A 17,717-nucleotide genomic window follows, 5' to 3' on the forward strand; every position below is an offset into this window, starting at 1 on the left:
GAAGGAGGGAGGGAAGATATGATGGAAGGACAGAAAGAAGGATGGAAGAAAGGGAGGAAGGACGGAAGGACATGAGAAAGAAAGTAAGGAACGAAGGAAGGAAAGAAAGGGAGGAAGGACAGATGGAAGGACAGAAAGAAGGAAGGAAGGATGAAAAGAGGAAAGGAAGAAAGTAAGGAAGGAAGGAACGAACAAAAAGGAGACAGGAAAGAAAGATGGAAGGAAGGAGGGATGGAGGGAAGGGAGGAAGGACAGATGGAAGGAAGGAAGGAAGGAAGGAAGGAGGGATGGACATGAGAAAGAAAAAGGATGGACAGAAGGACATGAGAAAGAAAGGAAGGACAGAAGGACATGAGAAAGAAAGGAAGGACAGAAGGACATGAGAAAGAAAGTAAGGACAGAAGGACATGATAAAGAAAGGAAGGAAGGATAGAAGGAAAGCAAAGAAGACAGGAAGGAAAGAAAGGGAGGAATGACAGATGGAAGGAGGGAGGGAAGAAAGGGAGGAAGGACGGATGTACAGAAGGAAGGAATGAGAAAGAAAGGAAGGAAAGATAAAAGGAACGAAAAGAAGACAGAAAGGAAAGAAAGGGAGGAAGGAAATATGGAAGGAAGGAGGGACGGAATAAAAGGAGGAAGGACAGAAGAAAGGAAGGACAGATGGACATGAAAAAGAAAGGAAGGACAGGTGGAAGGAAGGATAAAAGGAACAAAAGGAAGACAGGAAGGAAAGAAAGGGAGGAAGGAAATATGGAAGGAAGGAGGGAGGGAAGAAAGGGAGGAAGGACAGAAGGACATGAGAAAGAAAGGAAGGAAAGATGGAAGGAAAGACACAAGGACATGACAGAAGGAGGGAGGGATGAAAATAGGGAAAGGAGGAAGAAAGGAAAGAAGGAAGGAAAGTGGGCCGGATTGGACCCCTCGGCGAGCCGGTTCTGGCCCACGAGCCTCATGTTTGACATCCCTGCTCTAACCCTAACCCTTCAGCGTTGGACTCCCGCCAGTCTGCAGCGGCGGAAGAACACACTCAGTAATCAGCGATAAATTAAAAAGACAAACAACGTCTGGCGCGAGACACGGACGCAGCGTCTCGCGCCTGCAGCCGCATCTGAGCTTCAACCGTCGGCTCCAAAACACATCTTTATAATTATAAATAGCCCCGCTCTCCTCAGCGTGATTATGTTGTAGGTGCAACACTGATATCCTTATAAGTTACTGATAATAAAAGTTAATAGTTGTCACTCACCACGAGGTTCGTTTAGTGGCTCCAGACGACTCGAGTTACCTCGTGAGGAGACGGTGTGATCAGCATATTAGATGATTAGATTAAATCAGGATCACAGCCCGATATATCATTCATATGTTCGTTTATTATGGCTTTTTTTAATTTTCATTTTAATTATCAGGCTCCACAGAAGGCAAGGCAAGGAAGATTTATTTATATAGAGCATTTCATACATAGAGGCAACTCAATGTGCTTTATACATAAAACAAACATTTAATAGTAAGAATTGGAGTTTTAAAAAAAACAACAACATAAAAACATGCAATATGAGAAATAAAAATAAAACCCAATAATAGTAAAAACATGGACATTAAAACATACAATTAAAAACAACCCCCCCCCCAACTAATAATAAAAAAATAAATAAAAATAAATAAATAAATAAAAATAAAACCCAATAATAGTAAAAACATGGACATTAAAACATACAATTAAAAACAAACCCCCCAATAATAAAAAATAAAATGAATAAATAAAAAATAAATAAACATAAATGAATAAATAAAAACATTATAAATACATAAATAAAAATAGAAAATAAAAATAGAAAATAAAATAATAATAATAAATACATAAAAATAAATAACTTAAAAATTAAAATTAAAAAGTACAGAAAAATAGAAAGAGAGAAAAAAATAAAATAAAAACTAGACTACAATGGAGCATTAAATATAAGGTTGCAGCATAAAATAATGATTTGCTTTAAAATCATTAAAAAGGACATACAGTGCAAATGAAAGATTAAAATGTAAAGTGCTTTAAAAGAGCTCAATCATAATAAGCACAGGAGAAGAGAAGTGTTTTTAACCTGATTTCAGTTCTGGTGGTACTGAATGTTCCAGTTGTGTAAAAGCTGCTTCACCATGTTTAGTCTGAACTCTGGGCTCCACTATCTGACCTGAGTCAGTAGATCTTAGAGCCCTACTGGGTTTATATTCTACTAACATGTCATTCATGTATTCTGGACCTAAACCAGTCAGTGATTTGTAGACCAGTAGCAGAACTTTAACATCTCTTCTATAGCTGACTGGGAGCCAGTGTAAAGACTTTAGAACTGGAGTAATGTGCTCTGCTCTGGTTAAAACTCGAGCTGCAGAAATACGACTCAAGGATCGACCTGTCCTGTTCTCTTGATGTTGATAATTATAGTCGCTGTCATAAACTTAAAGTATGTCCAAAGCAAAATATGGAGTTACAAGACTTCCACCTGACAGCAGCGTTATGCGATCGTTAAGAGATAAAAGTCGTTTCCAAGAAAGTTATCTAGTCTCATCATCATGATTGACATCTGGTTTTATGATTTGGTTTTTTATTGGTTAATTTGACCGCAGGGTGAGTAACGATTGGATAACAGGTCACTAAAGGTTAGGATGTATCAACAACAAGTGTGTAGGGGGGAATATCATATAGAGGGAAATGGACAGAAAATGTTCCGTTAATAAGTCGCCTTTATGAAAAACATTATAAATGAAGAAGAAGGTTGGAGGTGGCTGCATGAACAGGGGTAATAATACAGCCTTAGTTCTGATTTATCATTATAATAAACTAATACATTACAATCACTGGGACCTGAGTACTGTATTTTGTTCTCTTTTGTATATCTGCATGGCTGGAATGACAATAAAAATCCTTGAATCATTATATTATATTAAACAAAAGTGTTGATAAAAGAACCAACAGTGCAAAACTGTGTATTTTTCATGTCTACTCCATGCATCATTAAAGGAGTATGTATGAGTGTTTTTGTCAGATATGAAGTAGATTCAGAAAGTATTCAGACCTCTTCACTATCTGCACACTTTTGTTTAGTTTTAATTCTAAAGCTAGACTCAATAAACCATCCTGACAACTTTTAAACACATTTTTAAATATGTGCTTTTGCAAAATCATCAAATCCACAACATAGTTCAGACCCTTTGCTGTGAACCTGCTCCAATCTGTGCTCAGGTGCATCCAGTTTGCTCTGATTTTCCTCGAGATGTGAGCACCTGTAGCAAATAGACCTGATTGGACAAACACCTCTACAACATGTCATGTCAATGCATCTGATAGTCAGTGAGATATTTTAAGTCTGACAGACAGATAGACAAACATCCCCAAAAAGTACAAGTCATGAAAGAAAAATCACTTAAAAATGACTTTTTTTCTCATGAACTGAATCACCTAAAAGTTGGAATTTAATTTTAAGTAAGAAGTATTTAAAAAATAAATATCACAATTACATGACATTACATTAAATCCATACAGAGTTTAAACTAAAATATATACTTTGAAGATATTTTTAGCAGCAGCAGTCCAATAATGGTAACTTCTTTCATATGTCCAACACTGACTGAAGAATTTATAACCAGATTTCAATAAAGAGCTGAAATGAACCCCGGAATCCAAGGTTTACGTTATATAAAATAAAGAAAACCTCATTAAAAATCCCCTTAATCTCAGTCAGCAGGTATGTTGCATTCACTCCACATGTTTAAATAAGGTTAAAGTTTCCACTGCATCTGAAAAACTGTGTCGATTATCAAATTAAGACTATAGACGATGAAGAAAGTGACGTCTTTTCACACACAAGACAGTAACGTCAATCACCCTGCCGTTGTTTGTCTGTACTGATGTGTGACTCTGATGTTTGAGTTATATTTTGATGAATGAAAGAAAAGGTGAAAGGCAGAGGTGGAAAAGGAGACTTCAGTAAACCTGAGACTTTTCAATTGGAACCTAATTCGATAACCTGGTGTCTGGCCGGATCTACCATACAAGCAATCTGAGCGTAGCCACGCCCTAATGCATACCCTGCTTTATCGTCACATATAAAATCAGGGAGGCCAAAATGTCCCAAATGAACATCATACTGCATTGAAGAAGGCTTTAAACTAGCGATTGAGACCATAAACACATTTTGAAAACGTTTACTGAGGTTAGAAATCAACTGAGAAGTTGGTGAATTCTCCATTGACTTGTATAGAGACGGAAGTCCTTTTGACACCAAAACGGTCGCCCCCTGGTGGCCTTTTGATAGAATGCAGTTTTAAGTTACTTCCGTGTTGGCCCCATTTCAGAGGACCGGGACTCCCCACCTGGGAGCATCACAAGGGAGCCTCCTGGTGGTCGAGTGGTTATAGCGCATGCCACGTAAACGTCCCAACGTCCCTGATTTGAATTCGGCCAGGGACTTATGCTGCAGGTCATTCACCATTCACTCTCCCTGCTTTCTGTCGGCATCTCAGCCAGTTACTTTGTTAATAAAGGCAAAAAGGCTTGACCCATTCTTTTGATCTTTATAGCCATCGTCGCTGTCAGAAACCTAAGATATGTGTCCAAAAATGAAATATGGAGTTCGAGGTAGAAGGTTTCCATCTGTCAGCAGCGTTATCCAGTCGGGACAAAATAAAAGTTGTTTCCCGGAAAATAAGTCTCATGATTGACTGTTTTATTTGTTGTTATGGCCCTGCATTAGTGTGTGTGTGTGTGTGTGTGTGTGTGCATGCCTCGGTCCCTGTGGCTTACTTCCCGGTGGCTCTCAGCGGTGATCCTGATTGGAGTAGCATGCACCAGGGCCAAGCGCTCCAATCCAGGATCCTCAATCAACAGGCTGAAGTTATAAATGTTTGTGTCTGGGTCCCTTTGGTCGAGAATCTAGAAACTAGTGTGAAGTACTCTTTGCATGCTGCACTTCTTGTTGTTGTAGTGATATTGTGAGTAAACTACATTGTCTTTATGTTTAAACCCTGCCACTACAGGTCTAGGTAGTTCTAGATGAGTGTTTCTAGCTCCAGTTTAGTGGTACACTTTTGATTAAATTAGTTTTTTTTGCTTTGGAAAGTATCCACCAACCCTTTTCTTTTAGTACTCCTCCCTTTGTGGTTGTGTGTTATGATTTTAATATGTCTACCTACCTAACTTTAACCCATAACATCTGGTTTTATGTTGCTTCCCTTTCTCCTATGGTTGGTAACCAAGGTTGGGAAGGTTACTTTGGAAATGTAATATATTACAGATTACTAGTTACTTTATTTAAAATGTAATAAGTAATGTAACTATTTCAATGACTTAAATCAACAACATTACATTTGATTATTTTCTGATTACTACTCTAATTTTCTAACCAGTGTTTTCAGCTGTTGCGGTAAGTGTTCCCATTAAGCACCAAAATCTAAGTCCTTCCTTCCTTCCTTCCTTCCTTCCTTTTTGTCTTCCCTCGTTCCTTCTTTTCTTCCCGCCTTCCTTCCATCTTTCCTGCCTGTCTTCTTTTCCTTCCTTCATCTCTTTCTTTCTTCCTTCCTTCCTTCCTTCCTTCCTTCCTTCCTTCCTTCCTTCCTTCCTTCCTTCCTTCCTTCCTTCCTTCCTTCCTTCCTTCCTTCCCTCCCTCCTTCCTTCCTTCCTTCCTTCCTTCCTTCCTTCCTTCCTAAGATTCCGAAGTGCAGCTGTGTTTCATGGATACTGACATGATTTATAAGGGAGATCATTTCTTATAAAGCAACATTTATCTCTCATTTGAAAATGTATTCATTAGTTCATGTAGATGTTGGAATATAAAATAAAGATATTTGATGAATAAAGTGGGTTTAATTGGTACTGTGACTCCATTTAAGCCCATGTGTGCTCCAAATAAACCCACATCATGATTTATTTACTAAATATATAAAAAAAAATATTGATTTCAAAGAATTAGCAACAGCAATATATGTATTCAGTAAAATGTTAAATGTTAAAAAATGAGGAAAAAACCCTCTTAAAGGTCTGACTTCAGATGTAGCCTCCTTTGTAATCATCAACATTTTCATCAGTAACTGTAATTTAATGACATATTTTTTCTCAGTGACTGTAACGGATTACAGTTACGTTATGCCACTACATGTAACTAGTTACTCCCCAACACTGGTGGTAACATTTGTCAATTTGATAGCTCGGTGAGTGATGATTGGTTAACAGGCCCCAATGCACTTTGAGTAGTTTGTATTGATAATTTTATGGGAACGCTTAGAGGCCGCTGAGTCTACTAATCCACTTTTGATCCCTGGTTGAAACACAGATTAAGTTCCTGAAGTTCCTCAAAAGGCTCGTCGGTCCTCTGCACTTTGTTTTTTGGGCACATTTTCAAGTGGCATTGACGGAAATATGACACACTCTGATATCAGCAGAGGTATGTATAATGGATGCAGCTTCATGACACTACCTCACCCTGATACCATCCCACCACTCAGTATCGACACTCGACACAGATATCAGTGTGTCAAGGGTCGGGCCAAGTTAAACAGCAGATGGCACGGTATGTCCGACCTCGCAGCGGGGGGGGGCTGACACCGAGTCCGCTCAGACAAACAGCAGCTGGCAGAGTCCTGCTGAGAAGGTCTGCATGTGTGACACCAAAGACATCACAAGTGCATGTTCACAACATTTATTAAAGGGAGGTCCGTGTAAAACAAGCTGAACGGTGACAGCCAGGTCGCCAGGATTAAATGTTAGCGTTGTAAGTTTCTGCAAGTTTGGGATACGCTGAATCTCTACGTTTCAATACTTTTAATACGTAGCATATCAACGTTTATGGTGATGTAGTTCAGATGATCTTACTTATTAGGAGGATTTCTCAAATGGAAGAAGGCTGTTTTGGCGCTTTTCCACTATACAGTTCTAGCACTACTCGGCTCGATTCAACTCAACACGGTTCCAGGAATTACCTTTTCCATTACAAAAAAGTACCTCCTCAACGTGGGCGGGGTCGTCATAGCAACGCTCTGTGAAACTGCCGTGACTTCGTTTTATATATATGCTGCTGTATGAGGCTTTTTGTCTCACACAAAGCAAGAAAATTGAGCCGTATGGCTGTAACGCTGCTCCCGGTATTTAAAAATGCCGGGTTTGATTCTTATGTGGGACGGCTCATGACTCTTCCAGTGACTCTCTGACCAATCAGTGGCCGGCAGTCTGTTGACGTCACATTTAGTATCGGCTCGGCTCGCTTGGAACCTCACCAGAGCAGATACTAAAAAAGTACCAGGTACTTTCCCTAGTGGAAACGCAAAAAAAACCTGAGTCCAGTCGAGTCGTGCTGGAACTGCGTAGTGGAAAAGCGCCATTTGTGTTCACCTTGTTTATGTGTGAGCTGGAACTTCAATCAGAGTCCAAGAAAACATCCAGTCTGGTTAACTCTGATTTCATCCAGAGATCCAAGACTTTCAGCATCTCCTGACTCAAATCTGGCCTTCAGACTCACTGATGGACTGCAAGAAAAGTTGCTCCAACATTTCTGTTCACTGTCAATCCATTTGCCAGAATAAAACGTCAGCTTTTTACCATCCTGAAAAACACTGATATGTTGAATCTCTAAGTTTCAATAGTGACGTAGTTCAGATGATCTTTATGAGCTGACTTTCTTGTAAAGAGGAGGAAGGAGGGGTCGGGTGGTTGGCTTTCTGTTTCAACCGACAAAACTTTGTGTTTTAAAACCTAGATTGATGGACTTCAAAAAGTTGTTTCATCCTTTTTCTTTCATTTTTGTTCACTGTCAAACCAATCGCCACAATGAGACGTTGGCTTTTTAGCTTTCTGAAAAACCCAGACACATTGAATCTCTACGTTTTCTGATATGACAGTCCTGTGGTTAAGGTCTGGTTAGGGTTAGGCACGAAAACCACTTGGTTAGGACCAATGAAAGATCGTTATTGGGGTTAGAAATCTGTTTTTTTCGCCTGAAAAACGTCACCACGACGTTTCACCACAAACAGTTGAAACAGAAAGTGGGTTGTAGTCTGTGTTTTCCAACAGTGCTCTCTGTTGCCTGATGTTTTTTTAGATTATATACTTTTTTTGCCTTTATTGGACAGTTGGAGGCAGAGAAACCGACAGGAAACAAGGGGAAGAGAGAGAAAAAGGGATATTGCAGGTATATGGCTGTAACCTCTCCAGCTGTGCTCCAGCTGACTTTCTTATTAGGAGGAGGAAGGGTCAGGTGGTCGGCTCTAAAAACTAAGAAAATTGGAAAAGCATCAAAACAGCAGAGACCACCTGGGGACCACTGCCTGCTTTCTGTCTCTTTGTTGCATGTCATACCTGTTTCTCTCTCTTCACTTTGCTTCCTGTCGGTTTCTCTGCCACCAACTGTCCAATAAAGGCAAAAAAAAAAGTCCCAAAAAGAGCCAAAGCCCATATAGATCAATAAGTAGAGAGCTTCGATTGAGGCCACCTGGAGACCAATGCCTGCTTTGTTTCAACTGACAAAACTGGGTGTTTTTGGCGAAATCTTGCAAACGTTTCGTAGGCGACAAAACCAGATCTTCTTACCAAAACCACAATCTTTCTTTAACCCTAACCAAGTGGTTTTTGCGTGTAAACCTAACCAGACCTTCACCACAGCACCGTCATATCAGAAAACACAGTTATTCTACTGGTGATAGACGAAGAGGATTCAACGTATCCGTGGTTTGCAGAGAGACACATAGCCAACGTCTCATTGTGGTGATTGGGTTGAAAGTGAACGTAAATGAAACAAAAAGGATGAGACGACTTTCAGCAGTTCGTCAATCTAGGTTTAAAAACCTGACGCCTGAAAAAACGTCTGCAAATGTCCTGAAGTTTCGCCACAAACACACAGTTTTTTGTTTCGGTTGAAACAGAAAACAAACCGCCCGACCCCTCCTTCCTCCTCCTAACAGGAAAGTCAGCTCATTAAAGATCATCTGAACTATACGTCAATTTAAATGTTGATACTCGAGTCAAGGAAGGAAGGGAGGAAGAAGGAAGAAGGAAGGGAGGAAGAAGGAAGGAAGGAAGGGAGGAAGGTAGGAGGGAGGGAGGAAAGAAGGAAGGAGAGAGGTAGGGAGAAAGGAAAAGAGGAAGGGAGGAAGGAAGGAAAGAAGGACAGAGGAAAGAAGGAAGGGAGGAAGGTAGGGGGAGGAAAGAAAGAGAAGGAGGGAGGGAGGAAGGAAGGAAGGGAGGAAGGAAGGAAAGGAAGGACAGAAGGAAGGAAGAAAGGGAGGAAAGAGAGAGAGGAGGGAGGGAGGAAGGAAGGAAGGAAGGAAGGAAGGAAGGAAGGAAGGAAGGAAGGAAGGAAGGAAGGAAAGAAGGAACAGTCAAAACAGATGGGGTCAGTTTGACCCGGGAGGACGACACAAAGGATAATGAAGCGTAGACATTCGTGACGTATTCATGTTTTTCAGCCAATCAGTGAGTCTGACGGACATATTTTTAGTGAGGAAATGCTGAAATTCTTGGATCTCTTGGTTCCCCACCGAATGAAATCTGAAGTAACAAGACTGGATGTTTTCTTGGACTCTGAATTAAGTTCCAGCTCACACATAAAGAAGGTTCGTTCTTTTTCGTCTCCAGCATGTTCGATTTTTCTGGCACTTTTTTTTTGGCTTTTCCAAATAAGTCTATTGAGCCTGACAAGGAGTGAAAACAGAGAGCGTATCACTCCAGTCTGAGGCAGGAAGATGAGAAGAATCGATGTTATGGAAGAAAATCTTTGTCGTAATAACTTGAATATCACTTGAAAATCTTGTCGTCCTCCCGGGTCATATTGACCCCGTCTGTTTTGACTGTTCCTTCTTTCCTTCCGTCTGTCCTTCCCCCCTCCTTCTCTCTTTCTTTCCTTCCTCCATCCCCCTTCCTTCCTTTCCTTCCTCCCTTCCTTCTTTCGTCCCTCCCTACTTTTCTCTTTCTTTCCTCCCCCCTTCCTTCCTCCCTTCCTATTTTCCTTTCTCCCTCCCTCCGTCCCTCCAACCTTCCTTCCTTCTTTCCTCCGTCCTTTCTTCCTTTCCTTCCTCCCTTCGTTCTTTCCTTCCTTCTTCCTTCCTCCCTTCTTTCCTTCTTCCTCCCTTCCTTCCTTCCTCCCTCTTTTTCTTCCTCCTGCTCCCTTTCTTCCTCCTTTCCTTCCTGCTTCCTCCTTTCCTTCCTTCTTCCTCCCTTGACTTGAGGACAACAGGAGGGTTAAAAACCATAATTCAATACATCATCAAACCTAAAGTTAAGATTTAAGCGTCTTTCTATCCAAGCACCAAAGACTTTATGACATTTATATTCATATATAAACATTTTTCTCTTCTCCATTCTTCTCCCTGAGCTCGCCTCTCTGATAGTTTAAGGAATGCTGCTCCACAAGTTGAGGAACATAGTTTATAAAAAAAAAAGCGGCATCTCCAATTTTCCCTTGACTGTGTTTTGGAAAGTCTGCAACATAAGCTGGACCTAAACCGTTTAGACCCGGAGTGTCAAACTCATTTTAGTTGAGGAGCCACATACAGACCAAGTGGGCCAGACCAGTAAAACCATTTCATAATAACCTATAAATAGTATTTAATAACTTTACTGTAATAAACTATCTAGGGTTACCTTGGTCAGAGATTCTGATTTAGTCCACCAAGGCAGATTTGTCCTTTAACCCTCCTGTTGTCCTCGAGTCAAGGAAGGAAGGGAGGAAGAAGGAAGGAAGGGAGGAAGGAAGGATGGAAGGGAGGAAGAAGGAAGGAAGGAAAGAAGGACAGATTAAAGAAGGAAGGGAGGAAGGTAGGGGGAGGAAAGAAAGAGAGAAGGAGGGAGGAAGCGAGGAAGGAAGGAGGGAAGGAAAGAAGGAGAAGGAGGGAGGGAGGAAGGACAGATGGAAGGAGGGGAGGAAAGGAAGGAAGGACGGAGGAAAGAAGGAAGGAAGGAGGTATGGAGGAAGGGAAGAGAGAAGGACGTAGGGAAGAAGGAAAGAAGGAGGGAGGGAGGAAGGGAGGAAAGAAGGAACAGTCAAAACAGACGGGGTCAATTTTACCCGGGAGGACGACACAAAGGTTAAATCTGAATCACATTGCATAAATAAGTGAGTAAAGCATTTTATTTAAAAAATGGCTTTACTTTGCTGCAATGTTCATACTTTGCTAAGTTATCCAGTGGGGCCAGATTTGACCTCTTGGTATTTGGTTCTGCCCTTTGGTTTACAGCCTCATATACTAATAATAGGGCTTTAAAATCAATATTTCATATCTAAAACTGAACTGATATGCTCTCCTTTTTCTTTTTTCTTTTTTTTTCTTTTTTTAAAGTTTTGGCAGCACAGTTTGAATCAGTTGCAGCTTTTTTGTGGTTTTCACAGTCAAATATTCAGTGTAATAATTTTTGTGGTATAAATGTCAGTGATTCAAATTCTAAATGTGGTATTCAGTTGTAGATATAATTAAATTAAATTATTATGGCAGCGACACAGAAACACATACAAATCTTGCCGTGCAGTGTGTTGTTCCTACTGTTTGTACTGGCATGCTCTGCACCAGATTGGGACTACTACAGCAGCAGCACATGTGACTGACATCTGATTTAATCACAGGACTCGTAAATATTTGCCTTCTTTGTTATTTCATGTGTATTTATTACGATTGTATAATAGATAGTATATTAGATTCTTACAGAAGGTCAAAAAACAAATTACGTGTTATTTTAAAAGGCAAACACGTACGTTATTTTTACAAGTGACATAACGAGAGATGGCGTGTGTGTTTGTGTGTGTGTGTGTGTGTGTGTGTGTGTGTGTGTGTGTGTGTGTGCGTGTGCATGTGTGTGTGTGTGTGTGAGGACTTTTATGGAGAGCGAGGACATTTTTGGAAACTGGTTCCTCACTTCCTTTAATAAGTGTGTGTGTGAGTGTGAGTTTGCACCCCTTCAGTGTAATGTGTGACTTTATCTGTGAGACATGTCGAGTGTGTGTGTGTGTGTGTGCGTTTGTGTGTGTTTGTTTATGAAAGTGTGTGTGCATGTGCAGAAATACCACCTACAGATTTCGTCACCTTCAGTCTGAAGTCACATGTTGATCTCTGCTGCCCTGTGAAGGCAAAGAGCAACAACTGCTGCACGACTCTGATTTGAACCTACAATAACAGAGTTTTTTTATGTCCTTTTTAGGGGGGGAAATAAACAAGTAATTAACCAGTAAAATTTACATAAAGTTGTTAATTTATACATTATTATTTACATGTCGATTATCTAAAATAACCTACAGAGAATTATCAGTGACTCTGCAGCTCCTCTTGGCTTTACGGAGCTTTATATTGAGCTTCAGCCATTCCCTCCTTTCCTTCCTTCTTCCTCCCTCCCTTCCTTCCTTCTTCCTCCCTTCCATCCTTCCTTCCTTGACTCGAGGACAACAGGAGGGTTAAACGTCCTATCGCTGAAGTTCTCACCATGTTAAATCAGATTATCGCAGATTATTTAACATCTTACACAAGCAAAAAACCAAGACTGAAGCAGTGTATTCAGTTATATTTTAGCTAAATATAACCAAAGAAGGGTATATTTCATCATATGTCTTTGCAGAGCGCCTCTGTTTTCCCTAATTTGGACTTTCTGACTCCAGCGTCTGACAGCAATGATGGAAACATGGTAAAATGAGTTTAAAAGGTGAAGTCACAAACAATTCATCCTCTGCTAAAGTTAACCTCTCAATGGGATTAACCCAATAAACTGAACACTTCTCATGGAGTCCATTACAGCAGCTTCAATATAACCTCGATAGCCATAAATGCTTAAATACAAGAGTGGCCTAAATGTGGCGCTGCTTGTTGTGGGAAACATGTCAAACTTGTGATGAATAATGCACCAGAAATGTTTTGAGCGTACTCGGTTTGTTTCCACCAGCCGTCTCTGGCATAAAAAAACTGGCCTGAGTGCTGCTAACTTGAGATGATTTTTTTCCTCCTAAATGGGCACGAGTCCCAAGAGATGGTTCGTATTTGGCTCTCTGGTGCCACACAACACAACTGAACAGCTGGCACAAAATTAAGTGAAATTACTGCTGAAAAAATACAAAGTTCTTAAGGCAATTGGCATCTTAAGGCATCTAGGAAAGCAATTATAAGGGTATTAAATAGCAGAAGGACAGTAATAAAACACATTCACTCAAGTATTGGTCCAAAAAACAAGTTTGAGACACTTCTACTTAAGTATTTCCATGTTATGCTCAATGGTATGGAAGATTTACAATGTCTACAAAAAAAATAAATCAAAGTAAAATACAATAAACATTGTGAGATGTAATTTAAATATGTTTTAATTGAATGAAAAGCATATTAAATAGGCACATACACAACAAGGCAATTCAAACTGTTTTATATAAAACATAAAATGCATTAAGACCATAGACTGTATATAAGAAATGGACGTAACATCCGTGACGTCATCCATTGGTTTGTAGACTGCTGCTCGGAGGCCAATAGTATCGGATCTGAGCAGCGCCATCTTGAAAATTTCAGGTGCATGCTGGGAGAAATAAAAACAGGGATTCTACTTATATGGGCATCAGGAGGAGCATGAGGCGCCCTCCTGAACCTGTGAACCAATCAACCTGTCAATCACCACGTAGCCACGCCCTAATGCATACCCTGCTTTATCGTCAAATATAAAATCAGGGAGGCCAAAATGTCCCAAATGAACATCATACTGCATTGAAGAAGGCTTTAAACTAGCGATTGAGACCATAAACACATTTTGAAAACGTTTACTGAGGTTAGAAATCAAGTGAGAAGTTGGTGAATTCTCCATTGACTTGTATAGAGACGGAAGTCCTTTTGACACCAAAACGGTCGCCCCCTGGTGACCTTTTGATAGAATGCAGTTTTAAGTTACTTCCACGTTGGCTTCATTTCAGAGGACATTTAAATGTGATTAAAAGTGCTAAATTGGGATTAAAATTAAGCTAAAATAGAGTAATATGGATAGAAATGGGATTTAAAAGAACTGAGAGTTGGAGAAAAAAAAGGCAATTATTTAGCTCCTTGTCTTTAGTAAATATGATTTTTGCAACCAAAACTGTAAATTGGAAAGCTAATTGTTTTAATTTTTGGCATTTAATGATGCATCATTATCTCAGAAAACAAACAGCTTCCTTTTTTTCTTATCATGAAACTAAATGAGGTGTGCTGCCCCCTAGTGGACATTATTGGAAACAGTAATCCCAATCCTTTTGTTGTTGTTGTTTTTTTTAAAGAAGCCTTTAAATTTAATGGCAAAATGGCAAAAAGGACAATTATTTAGCTTCTTGTCTTTAGTAAATATGTTTTTAGCAACCAAGCTGTTGGTGGACAGCTGCTTGTTTTAATTTTAGCATTTAATAATTCATCTCTGTCTCAGGAAACAAGCAGCTTCCTTCCTCTTCTCATGAGGACAAATGACTGCTTTGTATTTAGTAGTGGCAGGTCTGCTGCCCCCTACTGGACATTAATGATATCTATCTTTTTAAAGGAACATTTAAATTTCATGTCAAAATGATTTAATTTAAATATCAAACATGGAAACTAAATAATTTCTTTTCAAGACTATTTTAAAATGTATTTAACATTGTTTTGTAAACTTTTACATATTTTTCTTGTTAAATTTCTTTTTATTTTGGCATTTTTAATCTTCCATATTCGTAGTTCCACTCCACTATATTTCAGTCATTTGAAGAAGTTGCAGATTAAAGGTACAGTGCAGAATTTAAATGTAATTATACAAGAATTCTGTCATTTACTGTGCTGAACTGTATTGTGCCCTTATTTGAATGTTCACTATGTTCATTTGAATGTTTTTTAAAATATTTTGTCATATGTATTTTTTTTTTTTAGAGGAGCGTATAGGGAGTAAAATGTGTCATTTCTCAAATTATTCTGATGGCACAGGATTTTATAGATCATATAATGCTTTATTACAGTCTACTGCAGTATATTCACTACAAATGAGGTAGAAAAAAAATAATTAAACTTTCATTTTCTAATAATACTGCATTTCTGCTTCATTAAAGGACCAACCAGAAGAAACCAGTCAGGGCAGTTTGATGCAGGCTGTAAGACAAAAGGTTTAAAGTGACGTCCAGGAGTTACATCTTGAGATATATATATATCTACATGGGAGAAGAGGTTGTCATCATTTGCTATTGTCAGCTGATGGCTGACGATTTCTGCTAGGTCATCAGGCAAGGGTGAGTCGACAGAGAGAGTGCATCCTCTAAATTTGGATCCAGCCTCTATATGGGACTCTGTGTGTGGGGGTAAAAAGTTGTGTGTGTCTGTGTGTGTGTGTGTGTGTGTGTGTGTTGTTTATTGATGGAAACTGGCAGAAACAGTTAAGAGGAGTGTTATTCTGCAGCTGGAGATTCTGCACTGAATGTAACACTCAACGTCAACCAGGTTAAACATCTCACGAACTTAAAAGCAATTGACCGAGCTCCAACGTTTCTAGCACGCGAGGATTTCGTTGGACATATTAGGAGCGTGTCGGTGATGATGATGTTGACATGTAAGGCCCCTCGACTCGGCACATGGCAGACAGACAGACAGCAGCGGCGGCCATTTGTGGGAATGTGCATGTGCCGAGCCAAACACTTGTAGCTGGTGATACATGAGGATGCCAGAGGAGTGACTGCATGAATGTAGACGGGCTGCAGGTCAGAGGTCATTCAGATTTAAGGGAGTGTGAAGCTACAGGAGCTGGATTATACTGTATATATATATATATGTGTGTGTGAGGCTGTCATGTGTGTGATTTCTGATATGTGCAGAAGTGCATGCATGGATGGTATAGAGACTGTATGGAGTGTGGCGAAGAGATGAAAAGGGCACTTAGACTTTTATAGGCAAGCCTTCACATAGAGAGACTTTACTGGTTTGCCTGCACATCAAATACAAAGATACCTTCATATATTTAAACTGCTGACACTTCAAAATGTTAAGATGATGTCACACCTCGCTACATGCATCTTTATTTATATATAGAGGCTATGATCTTAACCCTCCTGTTGTCCTTGAGTCAAGGAAGGAAGGGAGGAAGAAGGAAGGAAGGAAGGGAGGAAGAAGGAAGGAAAGGAGGAAGCAAGGAAGGGAGGAAGAAGGAAGGAAGGAAAGGAGGAAGGAGGGAGGGAGGAAGGAAGAAGGAAGGAAAGGACGGAGGAAGGAAGGGAGGAAAGGAAAGAAGGAAGGGAGGAAGGAAAGGAAGGGAGGAAGGAAAGGAATGAAGGAAGGAAGGTAGGAGGGAGGGAAGAAAGAAGGAAGGAGGGAGGGAGAAGGAAGGAAGGGAGGGAGGAAAAATGAAGGAAAGGAGGGAGGAAGGAAGGGAGGAAAGGAAATAAGGAAGGTAGGAAGGAAAGGAAGGAAGGAAGGAAAGTAGGAGGGAGGAAAGAAGGAAGGAGGGAGGGAGAAAGGAAAAGAGGAAGGGAAGAAGGAAGGAAAGTAGGAGGGAGGAAAGAAGGATGGAGGGAGGGAGAAAGGAAAAGAGGAAGGGAGGAAGGAAGGAAGGAAAGAAGGACAGAAGAAAGAAGGAAGGGAGGAAGGTAGGGGGGAGGAAAGAAAGAGAGAAGGAGGGAGGGAGGAAAGGAAGGAAGGAAGGAAGATAGGGGGATGGAAGAAGGAAAGAAGGAAGGGAGGAAAGAGAGAGGAAGGAAAGAAAGAGAGAGGGAGGGAGGGAGGGAAGAAGGACAGACAGTCTTACTTTTGGTTTAAAAAAATTGTGCAAATGTCATTTCAAATGATACAAATTGTACAATTTGCTTTTAAAACTATTTTTAGGATATTATTGAATTGCTCATCTTGCCGACCCTTATTAGTCACTGACCCGTGTATTAAATGCTGGACATGATGTGCCTGATGAAGTAACATGAGATAGTGGAACATTCGACATTTTGACTCACTCCAAAAAACATTCATAGTCTGAGAGATTAAGTGCTGCCAGTAAAACTGTGTTCCAGTGTAATGAGTCAAATCAGCAGCAGCCTCCATGGAGACGTCTGATGGGTTCAGGTCTAAGGACAAGAGATCAGAAGATGAGCACCTGTTCATCATCACCACACACACACACACACACACACACACACACACACACACACACACACACATCCTGTCAGCCTTGAAGATAAATGGCGTCTGGGTGTGTTTCTGATGGCTCATTCCAGATGTCATGGCGGTGACTCTGCTGTAAGACGAGCTGACGATTCTTCCCTGCTGTTCTGTCACTTCACTCTGATGTATTACTATTACTCACCTTTTAGTTTTTTTGCATTCAACTTTAGACTTATTTATCCCCATTAACTGGACAAGGTGTTCATTTTCCCTTTCTTGTCTTGATACGTCACACTCCTTGAGGTTTCAGGAAGATCTCTTGTTAAGATAAAATATGGCGTCTCTTTGGATATCCACGTGGACCTTTTTCATAAAGAAGCAATGAACAACTTTTGAACATTGTGATATTTTCTTCAAAGTAACTGGTATTTTGTTTATAGCCCTGCACTGCCCTTTATCTATGGTACAGTGACAAATAAGGGTTGACAAGATGAGCACTTAAAAAGTATCTTTAAAAAATAGTTTAAAAAAACAGCATGAGGTTTGTGAACGTGTATGTTGGTGACAAATGTAATTGATTAGAGCTTCTTACTTTGTCAGACAGTAGTTGTTTATTTAAGTAAAACAATAGAACTCAAAGTATCAACAAAAAG

This window comes from Scomber scombrus, chromosome 12 (assembly GCF_963691925.1).
Source record: "Scomber scombrus chromosome 12, fScoSco1.1, whole genome shotgun sequence".
Taxonomy (NCBI): domain Eukaryota; kingdom Metazoa; phylum Chordata; class Actinopteri; order Scombriformes; family Scombridae; genus Scomber; species Scomber scombrus.